Below are 15,111 nucleotides of genomic sequence, written 5' to 3' on the forward strand. Positions count from 1 at the left end.
TTTACATACCTCACTGATTAATATCTATACGATGGAACTTGAAAAATCGATGATTATATCGAGAAATAACGAATAGTATAAACAAATAGTTTTGTTGAATAGCATGTACAAAGCATCGAATCTGATCATCGATATCTTATAATATTCGTTTTAAAACATTGTTCGTATCACCTATATTTTTTAGATATTTCCACGTTTCCATATACATTCATAGTACATTGTATATTAAATTCTTCCCAATTTTCTTTCGGCTTCTAAAGAAAAATGGGCAATTTGGAAATAGGAGATACGGTTATTCGAGCCTTGCAGCTCCTTTTTATAGATACCGATTGTCAGCAACTATAAAAACCAGTTCCAAGGCTCGATTAATCGTATCTTCTCTTCCCAAATTATCCATTTTTGTTTCTAAGCTGAGCATCAATTAGGGAGAATTTACTGTACACATAACAATTCCATACCTGATATATAAGGAAATTCATTTATTTAATAATAAGAAAGCTATGTATTGAGTGTGTTAAGAATGAAAAAAATAATTGAAATAATTTTTAATTATTTATTTAATATTTTCGGGATTATTTTTATTAAAATTGTATAATTAGTATAAATGCGGAAACGAATGATGCGTGATCAATGTATTCAATGATCGGATGATGAATGAGAAGTGAGAGGCGATTGAGATTGTTATTTACATATGTCGAGAATTTTGTGCGTAAAATTAGCGTAAATATTCGCTTGTATATTTCAAGTTTTTGTATAATCAATTGACAAAATAAATTGATGAAATTTGATTATCAACAGTATTGAACAACTCTGAAAATTCTTCGACATTTTGCTTTTATTGAAAATTCCTTAATAACATATAATTTAATATCATTTTTTTTAAACATATAAAAAAATAAGGTAACATCTACATATCGCAATTAAAAAAGGGCTGTTCCGCTCTAAAAGAAAATAGGAAAAGGGGATAAAGAGTTCACGTTTTATTATACACATTATTTCAATATCTGATAAATTTGATGAATATACAAGAAAATAGAATAACATCAGGATGTCGTTGTTAAAGTGGCAGTTTCACAGTGCAGAAAATAAAAAGGAGAATATTTTGTCCAGGTGCAATTAAAATTATGAAATAAAATTGTCCGACATTCGTACCGGCGATTCTTGTCAACCAGCGCTAAAAATCATCGAAAAATCGTAAATTATCCGTCGCGACGCGTGCTCTTATTATCCGTTTTATTATCCGTCGACGACAAGCCAGAACTAGCGTAATCGTCTAACTCCTGCGAAATTTGCCCTAATCGCTATCATCTGAAGCTCTAGTGACTCCGTGTCATTGTTACAAGTGCGCCAACGATATTTCACCAAGTTCTGATTTGCTGGATCAACCGAAACTTGCTGGACCAATTGAATTTCGGCGGCTGGGGGTCGCGCGAACATGATAATCACATTTCCGATTCGGCGCGAATATTTTTGGCTCTGTGCACTGCCGGCACTACACCATAAATCGCACGAAACGAAAAATGGTTCGATGGAACTCGAGCGATAAGCGAAAATGGAACATTGTTGGTCGTTTTTCAAATTCGCGTGCTTCTAATATGTTCGAAACGTTTCTCCGGCGTACGAAATCACCGTGATTCTGTGGAACGAAGTATTCCCTTTCCAACGAGTCCAAGAACATTGATCTGCGATATTTTGTTGCCAATTCATGGCAGTTTTGAAAAAAAGTGTCCAAGGTTAGTGTGATTTCTGTGGTCGTGGAATTCTAGGCGAACATTTTTTAGGGTGGTGTTCTTCGACTCATTTTAAAAGTCCAAGTTTCCAGTTTCGTAGCATCTTAATTCTTCTGTTTAATAAATTTTATTTCGTTAATACCCTGCACTGTAAATACAAATGTTTCCGTCTTGTCGATTTCTCATATTCGCATACGTCTGAGTGGTTCAAAAAATTGTTTAGTTCACAATTATTTTAACGAACGAAGTCTCCCCTTTCGAATGAGCCCGAAAATATTGATCTATGATTTTTGTTTGCCATCGTATAGCACCTTGGATTCTCTTCCGAATGAAATCCTGAAATTCAAAATATCGTAACTTTGTTAACAAAACTAACTATAAAATGGTGTCCTTAGATACATTTCAAAGGGTGAAATCTTAGCTTCCGCGCCGTTTGGATTATTCAGTATTAGTGCCTTTGTATCTTTAAGACCCCCCATTCTAAGTAGAGATGGTAATTTTTTGGTTATTTTCAAATTCACATTTCTCTCATAATTTAAACTTTTCATAGCGATTGAAATGACTATGATCTGATAGAATGAAGTCTCCTCTTTCCATTGGGACCAAAAACAGTGATCTACTAGCTTTCCTTGCCATTTTCTGCCATTTTACACCATTTTATGCTACTTTATCCCATTTTATGCAATTTTAGGCAATTTTATGCTATTTTATACCATTTGATGCCATTTTCTGTGTACGGAAATTATTCAAAATTCAAGCAATGGATTTTCAAAAACATGTAATTCGCTATCCTCTCTACAATGATTGCAACTCTGTTACATAACGAATGTATTAGAGGCTGAGCAAAGCCGCTAATAGGATTCACGTCTGCATGCAATTCTGTTAAAGGGGTTTAATTGATTATTTTAGTTGCAGTCTGTTAATATCCGTTTTAACACGAGACCGCAAGCTTCTGTTAATCCATTAGATCGCGACGCGGATCGGAAATTACAGTGAGAACGCAGCAGTCAATCGGATGTGTGCACCACTTTGATTATTCCTCTATTGTAACTACATATCCGTATTTACAAACTTCCCTTTTTATTTATCATCGTATTATATTCATAAAATTCTGAACATTTCTTTATCGTTGCGTCAATATTTATTTTTAAAGAAATCGAAAACATACTGCAAAATTTGTTATCAATGAAGCAGACTGAGAATTTATTAATTGCTCAAGAATTTGTATACATTTGTCTACGACAAATGATACAAATTATTAACATTATATTTACAATGAATTATGAACAATTTTATTACAGCAACAATTGTTGACAATATATTTACAATGAATTACGAACAATTTTATCACAACAACAATTGTTAACAAGCCACAATTATTAATAGCGAGAACTTTGTATAATTATGATATTTGCATATTTTGAAAGCGTACGTTGCTAAACAGTAATTGTCGATTTTGGGTTAGCTTTCGTCACAGAGCATTTATTAGGCGATAAAGTCGTTCCAAATTCTGTTCTTTTAATAATAATCTACGAAAAGTAAGATCAATTGTTAATAATGGCAATAGAATTTTATAAATTTATGACGAAACATCATTATTCAAATGCAAAATGGTGGAATCATCGGAAGCCAAATTCGGTCATATTATAGAGTATTGTATTTGTATGTCGCGATCGACGTAGACAATTTGTATTTAACACAACCAAGCTGTGGATAATAACACAAGATAATAACAATAGCTAATAACGAAAAGAAAAGTGCTAATCGTGCGAACCGTTCGGTTTCCCTTTGGAGCGGCTTCGCGGATTGAATCCATTGAATCTAAATCGTCTAAACAAACTGCAGTCAACCGAATTGTTACTGCTAATCAAATCGGACGCACCAAAACCGCCGTCGCGCCGGTGTAAATGAAATTCAACGTGGCAGGCGAATTGGATTGGAATTATACGTTTCTAATTCCGCGTGTACGCGGGACATTACCAAGGTTCGATTAACCGCTGGCTAGTTCGAACGTGAAAACGACAAACCTCCGGACAGTGTTAATAACGGCGTCGTTTAAACCACTCTACAATAATCCATAGATCGCCGATTGGAATACAAACTGTTCCGAAATAACAATCAAGATATCGCATTTCAAAAATCGAAACATTTAGGTACCATAATCTGAAAAATTAAAAATTACAAATTCGAAAATCGAAGAATTTAGAAATCGGAATCTCAAAAATTAAAACATTTAGGAATCAGATGACTTCAAAATTCTAAATTTAAAAATCAAATGACATAAAAATCGTGAATTTAAAAATCAAAGAATTTATAAATTGCAATCTTAAAAATAAAATAACATAAAAATCGAAGAATTTATAAATTGAAATCTTAAAAATCAGGAAATTTAGAAACCAAATGATTTCAAAGTTGTTAATTTAGATATCAGAAGACTTAAAAATCGTGAATTTATAAATCGGACAATTCAGAAATTGAAATCTTAAAAATCGGAAACTACAGAAACCAGATAATTTCGAAATTGTGAATTTAGAAGTATGCGCATTGAAACATCGTACCTTTCAAAACGGCTGGATCGAGAAACTGCAAGTTTCTCGGAAAGGAAGAATGTGTTTAATCCCGGCGTATAAATATTTCCAATTTGTTTCTACGGCGGCATCGTTCCGCTGATATTTCACAGAAAAAGATGTTGGTTCCGAAGGAACGGACGCGACTTATTCATCACGACCATGAATAATAATCAGAAAAGAATAACTGCGATTCCGTGCGAACTTTATGAATTCCGGAATTCTCGGCGATTTGCTTTATTTATTTTACGTCGGCGTTGCGCCGCAACAATGCAAATGTTGATGCAAATGCGCGAGTGCCTGATCTCCGTTCCTTCATGAAGTGGCTTAAACGACGAGTAACCAGGCAGAAAAGTATAAATTTCATTGTTTTATTTCTACACTTTTCATTGATAAGTCGATTGATAAATCGACGAGATTCCAATAGCAATGCATAGCGAATATATTTTGGTCAATTGGTGTTATTTTAATCATTTCGATGATAATTCTAAAGATAATAATTTGAAGGATAATAATTTCAAGGATAATAATTTCAAGGATAATAATTTCAAGGATAATAATTTCGAGATCTATATTTCCAAAGATAACAATTTCGGAGATAACACTTTATAGAATAACAATTTCAAAGATAATAATTTCTAGGATAACAATTTCAAAGATAATTATTTCTAGGATCACTTCGAAGATAATAATTTCGAAGATAATAATGTCGAAGATGATCACAATGTCGAAGATAACAATTTCGAAGATGATAAGTTCAAAATTAATAATTCCAAAGATAATTTCGAGGATAATAATTGACAACTTCGGTCAAAATTATATTATCGTAATCGTGCTAAACACACGTAAATACTAAATAAAATATAATTTTCTTGATATCGCGATATCTTCTTTAAGAATCGTACAAGTTCTTTATTTTCTTGACTACTACAGTGAAGTCACGATGCTCATCCCCGATTCTCTCGCGGAACGGTACGTTATCCCAGCCAAAGTTCCTGTAATTGATCCTTTTAAAGACCTTAAAGCGGCACCTCCTCGCGATGATCTGCGCGTAATTGCAAGTCATGACGGCAGTCACTAACTTCGGTACGCCCAGGTAATGACGGATTATACTATCACCTCCAGTATCGGCTAATGGTACTTTCACATCTTCTCCACTACCCAGCGCATTGGCAACATCCACGGACAAGCACACTAAGCTCTCGCCAATATTTTGCTGCTGCATCTCCGGCAGCGTAGCCAGGAACATACACTCCATAATACAATCAACATCATAATATTCGAATAAATTTATCTGGTCGTTTATAGCAATCATCAAATCTAGGTAGGCATTGGCCGTGTGATGTTCACAATCTTCTCTGAAGCTCTCAAGCCAAGTCATTTCAGGAGGATGCCTGATGATCGGGGGAAGTCGATCGTACGGTGGTTGCCCCCACAACCACCGCGGGTCAATTTCATCTCTTTTTATTTTCTTAATTTTATTGAGAACGACACCAACAACTTTCTGAGTCTTGACTTCGATTGCGACAAGGCTGACACCGTCTCTAGTAACTGCCAAACACACCTCCTCGAGCGCTTTGACGCTACAAGGATCCGATAACAGATTTATGCCTTTGCAGATGCTCTCGTTGGGGAAAAAGCTTTTCCTTATTACTTCTAATGCTCCCTCCAAAGTATTCTCCGTCAGAGACTCGAACTCGATTTCTCCACCATTTATGGAGCCCCACTGAATGCAGGATTCAGTTGTAGTTCTGGAACTGAACGAAAAGAAACAATTAATTAGTATGCACGTATCTTGCAGCTTCTGATGGCGTGTGGTATAGTAATATTAAACGGTATATTAAACGACGGAAGCTTTAATCGAATCAAGTTTGCAGAAACGTTTGGAGATACAGTAATGTCTCCCTAACTGACGCTCGGATTACGCACAGAAATGGACAATCTGGGAAGAGGAGACACGATTACTCGAGCCTCGCGGCTCGTTTTTATAGTTATCGGTGAATCGACAACTTTGTAGACGACTCGTTTTTATAAGCGAATAAATTGGAAATATTTATACGCCAGGATTAAACACATTTTTCCGTTCCGAGAAACTTGCAATTTCTCGATCCAACCGTTTCGAATGGCACGATGTTTCAATGCGCATACTTCTAAATTCATAATTTCGAAATTATCTGGTTTCTGTACTTTCTGATTTTTAAGATTCCAATTTCTGAATCGTCCGATTTTCAAATTGACGGTTTTTAAATTCTCTGATTTATAAATTTACAATTTCGAAGTTAGCTGATTTCTATATGATCTAATTTTTAAGATTTCAATCTCTAAATTCTTTGATTTACAAATTCACGATTTTTAAGTTCTCCGATTTCTAAATGTACATTTTTTAAATTATCTAGTATTTAAATGTTATAATTTTCAAGATTTCAATTTACAAAAATTTGAATAATCGTATCTCCTCTTCCCGAATTGTCCATCTTCGTGCACTATCCGAGCGTCAATTAGGGAGAATTCTCCGTATCCGGCCAAACTAGAGGTTGATTCGTGTCTCGATGAAAAATATATTTTATTTATAAATATTTAAATTCGTAAAAATAAATTGTTCTTTCTTATACCCGACACACGGAAAACATTAGTCAAAACAAGTGACTGAAGAATGTTCCCGGAAAAATATAGCAAAAATGTACGTACCATGCCATTTTAGTTCACTAAGAAATTGTCACTATACTTTACTGGGAAAATTAACTGAGAAAATTCGCCGAAGTCTTCGCACTGATCACTGCTGTTTGCTGATTGCTGGTTGTTGCTGCACTGATCGCAGAATAAGTGTTTCCGTTGACATCGGCAGGCTATTTATACTGTCTTTGCTAAAGGACAGAACGTCCTAATCAGCAAGGACGAACAATGACAAAAGGATACTACCGGAAAAGATGCGCCAGGTATAAAAACGTCTCCCGTGGAAAACCATTAGCCACCGCTGCCGGCTATCAGGTAAGCACATGTACCTGCGATGACCGGTCGTGTCATACGGATTTTGCAAGGATTGGCTCGTTCAGTTAAATTAAAAAAAAAAAGAGAAGCGGCGGATTAGGCCGAGCCAGTGCAAATGAGTCAATTGAAGGAACCATTGTAAACAGGCTCGCACCGAGCCTTGATGAAAATTATGATTTGCAAGGGAAAGCAGAACCTACCGGGAGTAAACAGGGTCTGGTTATTTACGGTAAATAAATAATAACAATATCTTATTTTAAGTTTAACAATATATAAATATATTTGACGTTCAAAATAAGAAACGAGACTCCTATTTTATTTATTGTTATTATTAATAAACAAAATTATATGGATTAATAGAAAATATATTTCAAATGATATTTAAAATTTCATAACTGAAATTAAATGATTATTACAATTGACTAATTATGAAAATGATGTAAGTCCATTTAAAGCCAGCAAACATGTATTATTTTGATTAAATTACATATTGATAAATTAGTAGTATTTTATTTTTTTTGTACATAATATAACAGCTGTCTGTTGAAACGAACGACGTGATATTATTTCATGTAGTAAAATGATATAAATGCAATGCATATGCGACTAATGAACGCAAGTTGCTAGCTGAAATCTACACATGCATTCGACTGTGCACTAGCAAAAGTCCCGAAAAGCTGTTATTGAAATTAATTTCTCAATGCCATAAATAAAGTTTTTATTTTCAAATAAAACTTTTTTTAATAATCGCTCTATTTGTCATAGCGTGTCATAGCGTATTGGGGATCTCAATTTTGTATCGCGCCTCGGGCACCAGTACGCATTAATCCGCCAATGCTTCGGAGAACTGTTCATTTCGCCCTTGCTGAAGAACAGAGAACCTCGTATTCGTCAAGGACGAACAATGCCGGCGAAAAAGATGCCGGGCATGAAAATGCCTCGCGAATACAACCCTTGGTCGCCGAGGCCGGCCATCAGCTATATGTATACAGTGACTCCCACTGACATTCGAACACTTCTCAAGGCGCAATTTTAACTTTTTTAAAATTAGAGTAGACGATTTGAATTTTTTTTAGATCATAGAGGGACCTGTATAATAGATAATGTTACAATTTTGCTATTACATACTTGGAATGACAAAACGAAGTAAAAAAACTCTCGTTGTTTAACTTTCTTATCTGAGGAAGCTACTTTTGATCACTTTTGGGCTAATTTTGCCGATTTTTCGAACTTCGAGATATTTAACTAATAAATGTTCAATAAAATATATATAAATGATTTATATATACAGGGTGTTCCACAAATTATTCTAACAGCCGAAAATGAGGGGTAGCTGAGGTCATTTGAAGTAACTTTTTCCTTTGCGAAAATGCAATCTGCGTCTTTGTTTACGAGTTATTAACGGAAATCACTGACCAATGGGAGGTGACGGCGCGAAGTTCGAGAGCCCGCAGAAAGAGGCTTTGACAGATGGTCGGGACGGACTCGAGCCGCGTTCGAAGTATTGAACAAATCACGAAGCGAGAACTTTCCGGATTTTTTTTACAGTGATATTTTTAAGAAAAACGCTGTTCACCTTTACTTTAGAACGTCTGAAGAATATTTACTAATTTTTCGGACCCGAAATAGTAAGTAATTTAACCGTGACGGCCGTTTTAATTTTCTAGTGTGCATGACACCTTGTGTGTAACGTATGAAATTTTTAAACATGTGGTGTACAGTGAAGATTAACAAAGTACGTAAATGTGGTCAATGCACTATCCCCCACACATTTCCGTGCATAAAGTGGATTTTACAACTAAATGGGTGAGTATCTTATTGATAATATTCTTCATATTTCTCTAACAAACATATCCCTCACGTCCTTTAACACGATTATTATTTATTAAATTAGCTTTGAGAATCATTCGAGCCATTGCTGCATCAAATAACCGTACTAAAAACCATACAACATAAAAACAACGTTAAATACATAAATAACAATCGACGAATAAAACCTGGGAAATAGAAAAGAACGGACTAAAAATTCTACGAAAACGTTAAAATTTTCCAAAAGAAAGATACGTGGCGATCATATTTCACGGCATATTCTGGCCGCATGACGTACCGCCAAATTTCCAGAAGAATTCATGTTCGTCCCGATGTGCGCATCAACCAAAAAACTAATCTCGTTTCGAATGGAATCGAGCGAATTGTTTCACGTCGGGGAGAATGATTCTCGGCTGGCAGGGCGCGATGAATTTAAAGTTGATTTGTCTATTGTCTATACTGTCCCATTATTTCACGGCAGCCATATTGGTTTCATGGGGGTCCACGGGGGTCCACGGGAGCTAGCGGGAAATCGAAAAATCGGTGACGATCGGCCGGCCGCGGCCGGTTCGGTATCGGTGTTTCTATTACGCTCCTGTCCCGGTGCCGTTCGCGGAATCACGTTATTTTAATAGCGACAGTGGAACAAAAGACTGTATCGAACGGTCCTCTCGATTTGTACACGCGTGCGTGCTGCGCATCGTGGGAAATCTGGTCGTTAAGCGGATAGGTTCGCGTCGATGACGGAAATATAGTCGCGATCCGCGTCGTAACCTACCGTTACCTACCGTGGACCCTTAAATTATTCGGTTGATTGCTGTTGCCGCACCGCGGACGCGCTGGAACCCCGATCGAATTTCCCGCCAATCGGCCGTGATCGCCGCGATGGGCGCGCAGAGCTCCAAAAGGTGAGCGAAACCACCCGCTCGAGGACACTTATTAGGCCGCGGTCACGCTTCCGGCCGTGATGATAACCGACGATGAATTTTATCTCGTAAATTCCGATCTCATTTACACATCGCGAGACGATCTTTTCTCGATCTCTTTGTCGGTTCTTCGAAGATTTCAGTTTGAAACTCGAATTGCTGGGAGATGAGTTCCTTTTTCAGCAGACAAATTATCGCGTTTGAGAATTTTTCCCGGTGTAACTTGTGACGCTAGAGGCACGAATTTTTCGTAGAACGATTCTGTAGACTCTCGCGATCGTAACCGTATATTTTTTTACTATATCATGGAGCAATAAACATTTTTAAATGACGCTCGAAGAATGCCAGACACCGCTGACGTACGATTGATTTTAAAACCTAACCCTTTGCACTCGAATGGCGACTCCGAGGCGCCAACAAAATTTACCGTACCGCTACCAATATTTTAGGGCATCGTTGGTCACAATTAAAATTTTTCGTTGAAGATGGTCTCAATTTTTATTTCATTTTCAATTCATTAATAATTGATGATTATTTCATTGAAAATTCAATAGAAATCTTTAGAATACAAATTTCTTTTTACATATAAATAAATATAAATTTGAAATGATTATGTCTAAAAATATAGCAGCAATTTTCTTCCAAAAAGAATGCTTTCGTGGCCTTGAGGCTCGCTTTTATAGTTGGTGACGATCGTTAACTATAAAAACGAGCCGCAAAGCTCGAATAATTGTATCTCTTCTTCCCAAATTGTCTATTTTTGTTTCTAAGCTGAGCATCAATTAGGGAGAATTTACTGTACCTATTACGGAACGCTTTTCAGAGGGTATAATATTATCATCGATTTTACGACGATTAAAAATGTTATTGTTGAATATTTATACTACTGTTCGATGAATTGATGTTTGTAGATAAGATTATACATTTTGGAATATTTATTTAATACTAGATTTCTAGACAAAAAACAGCTGTTTTAAATGAGTTTATAAAAGTAACAATAAGACGTTTATTCTGATTCTCAACAAGTGTTGTTGTAACATTTGCCGTAATTGTAAATTAAAAAATTGGTGACACGCCATTTTAACGGGTTCCGTAAATCTAATGTTAATATGAATAAAAAATAGTCGGAATAATGCGGTATAAAAAGTTTCAGAAATAAGTGTTTTATTCCAAAAAATTAAGGTCATCTTCATTTTCTTAAATTGCATCTTATATTTTTTACTTCATATCATTGTAGCTTGTGCCTAGACGAATCCAACGATATGTTACACCATATCCTACGGACAACCTTGACGCACAAAAAATGCGATCAACGAAGTGATATGTTGTCATTGAAAACTGTGTTACGTCAAGGTCATCCGAAGGTCGTGGTATAACAGGTCATCGAATTCGTCTTGTGCAACTTAAAAAAAAATGAAAGTGACCTTGATTTCTTCACGTAAATTATTTCTTTCTGAAGCTTTTTATATCGCAATCCGTAGCCGGCTAAAAACCGAGTAACATTTGTTCGAAACGTTTATTTGTTAGACCGCCGGAGATGCTGGAAAAAATCGTGGCAACGGTTACGTGGAACACCCTGTACACGCTGAAAATTTCATTGAAATCGGTCGATTGAAATTGGTTATAAAACTGTTCCAAGTGGGAAGACAGCCTAAGTCCTCCCCCAGCATCGCCGCGAATCCCGTGGACGACGCGTCATAAAATAATTAACGGGCGCGCCCGGTTCGGATGGCTCATCAACTTGCAAAAAGTCCTCTATTAGTGCCCGGTACGCGGCTGAATTTTTCAAAGCAGCGCGCCGCTCGGAAACGGTTCCTCACAGGAGAATCCATCCGATAAAGCCGCGCCGGTGTGCATAAGCGATCAATGATTCAGCGACGCTTTAACCCTGATAGATTTTTCATACGGCCCCCGTAAAAAGCTAAGCTGACCGATCATCAGGAGATTCGAACCTCGAGAATCCTCTTCCTATAACCCCCGGGATTCTTCTCGTCTCTTATGGAGAGGGGCGGGGAGGAACGGCTGCCGAGTCAAACGGGGGTTGAACGTAGCCAGATACTAATTCTAGGTGGAAAAACCGATATCGCGCTCGCGCGTGGATGGGCCATCGATCGCAAATGGCCGGCCGCCATTCGAAACTCTTTAACAATCGTTCCCGGGAGAGGATCGCGGATGATAGATCGCCGGGTGCTCGGTCTTTGCCGGCTGACAGCGGTCCTACGGTGCTATCTGCTCGATTCCGAAGAGCCTCTCCGTCGCTTTCCGAGGCCAGACAGCCGTGACGCATTATGAGCCAGACTGGTGGCACCGCGGTTTTATGGATTGAGATCGAACGTCTCGATCTAGGGACCGCGCTCTTATTGAGAGATTGTGTCGCGTGGGCGTTACGTCCTTAGACCGTATATACATGTATAGTAGTGTCTCTCTTCCTGGCGCGACTTAAGTATGCCACTTCTGACACCGAGATATTGCGCGACCCTTTAATTTATCGATTTTCTCGCTATGCGAGTCGGTGAACACGTGTGCTGCGGCACGCGCCCCGGCTCCTTTGACTCGAATTCCCGGAAGACAACTCATAATACAATGACATAGATTTTTTTTAATTTTAACATTTTAATACTGATTTTTTTTTAACATATTGCTGATGGATTTCTGATTCAAATGAGACCAAACGTGATATAGTTTGGACAGATATTTGTGTTGCCAATAGAATCAAAGACGATAGACGTTGTGCGTAATGCGCTGCCAAGATGCACGTGGTGTGCGATGGTGAAAAGTTTAGGCAATGATGTTTATTTGATTCTCCCAAAAGATTCAAATTTGTAGCCTTAAATGCTATTTTCCGATGGTTTGGTACAATCGATCAGATGCAAATTAGTGCGCTGCTGTCACAGTTTTCGCAGGTACGAAGGGTGGTCAGAGAGTTCGCGATCGCTGGTACCACCCTGGCTATGGCAATCGGGATGCGTCGCATAGTCACCGGGTACACCTTAAATACTAAAACTTTCACCTTTTCACAATAAAATAATTTCGTTCTTTCGGATCTTCTTCCTGGATACGGAAAGAAACCGAAACAGATTTCCAGCCTTGCAATGAGACTGAACAACATTTATTTACTTGATAATTAATCTGTAATTCATTTTATTTTAGCAAATTACGTAATAAATAAAATACGTCGTTATAACAAGGTGGTGTTTTTCCTCTATTTTCTCATAACAAATAATGTAAAAAAAAACATTAATTTGTAAATAATTCATATTCAAATTGGCTGCAAATTTTTACCATTGTATATGAATACGTATGATGTTTACTGTAAGATGTCAATAACTTAAGGGCCGCATGTAATTTATTGTGGTTGTTTGGTTCATTTTGCAGTTCTGTATTTTCGTTTTCGTTCCTTCTTTCTTCCTCCTCACAGTCTAATAAAAATTGTGTGGCATGTATCAGGGTGCATTGCTCTCCTGTAATTGCACTCATTATCTCTGGCCAATCAGGTTCAAACTCTCCCATGTGTGATTGAATTGGAGGGCCAGCAGGATTACTATTATGTAGCAGTTTATTCCATGCATTTTTTATGGTCTTTGTTGTAACTTTGAACCACGAATCCGATAAAATGTCAATACAGGTTTTTAATGTGTAATCGTCATAAAATTCATTTATTCCTTGATCATATGTTAAAACAATTTGCAAAAGCTTGTGCCGGAAAATTCTTTTTGTTTTTCCTATGATCCCTTGATCCATTGGTTCCAGAACAAATGCTGTATTAGGTGGTAAATATATAATTTTAAAATGTTCCTCTTCTTGTAGCGAAATTTTGTAGGCTTCGCAATCATTTAACATCATTTTACTTTCTCCGATATTTGTTTTCCTCCTGATATTGTTTTACTGATGGTTCGAAATGGTTTTCAAATCAATCTGAAAATAACGTTCTACTCATCCGTGCATTTGACTGCGATTTAAAAATTACAGGTAATGAAAGTACATGTTTCAAAGCTCTTAGGTTTTTATATTTATAAATTACAATAGGCATAATCCTATGTGTGCCTAACGCATTTGCACATAAGCCAATTGTAATTCTATCTTTCTTCGCCCCATGTCCACTAAGACTTTTTGTTCAATGACACAATGACACAAGAAACGAAGAATAGAAATTGATTGACCAGTGACGCGATGAAAGGGGATGTAAAAGTGACGTAGCACGCAGTGCCGCAGGTAGCAAGAAACCCTGGACGGGCGACCGAAGCGGTGCGTGCTAATGACCCTATTATAAAAAATGCTGCCGATGAGGCGTGCATTACTCGAAAATGCAGAAATGACTTTATTGCCGGAAAGAAGACGGCTCGAAAAAACCATCAACTTAGAAACTGCAATTGTTCCGCGTTAAAAGTATTATAGAAGCTATCTATTATTTAATAAAGCATACGCGGCTCGACCGCTCGACCCAACACCGTCGGGGCATAAGCATACAATAGATTCCGAAAATTACCAATAGTAAAATTAACAATAGTATCTAATTATCCGAAAAGCCGTTATTTCCTGCCTGTAAGGTAATGAAAGTACATGTTTCAAAGCTCTTAGGTTTTTATATTTATAAATTACAATAGGCATAATCTTATGTGTGCCTAACGCATTTGCACATAATCCAATTGTAATTCTATCTTTTTTCGCCTCATGCCCACTAAGACTTGTTGTTCCGCGTTAAAAGTATATAGAAGCTATCTAAAGTAATAAAGCATACGTGGCTCGACCGCTCGATCCAACACCGTCCCTACCATACAATAGATTCCGAAAATTACCAAACGACTCTATCTGTACTGCAAGCGTCTTTCCACAAACAAATAAGCGACCGTAATAATAGTATCTAATTATACCGAAAAGCCGTTATTTCCTGCCTGTAATATTTCCTTCAACGCTGCCTACATCTGGTCGCCAAAATTCTCTCACCGTCACCTATTCCCCTTACCTTCTGCACAACACCAATTACCCAATTACCCACTTTTTCCCCAGTCTTATTACCTGCGCCACGGTTAACGGTTTGACTACAAAATGTGTAAAATCGTTTAAAATTGAAGACTGATTTAAAATTGTCTA

Source organism: Megalopta genalis, unplaced genomic scaffold (genome assembly GCF_051020955.1).
Source record: "Megalopta genalis isolate 19385.01 unplaced genomic scaffold, iyMegGena1_principal scaffold0149, whole genome shotgun sequence".
Classification (NCBI taxonomy): domain Eukaryota; kingdom Metazoa; phylum Arthropoda; class Insecta; order Hymenoptera; family Halictidae; genus Megalopta; species Megalopta genalis.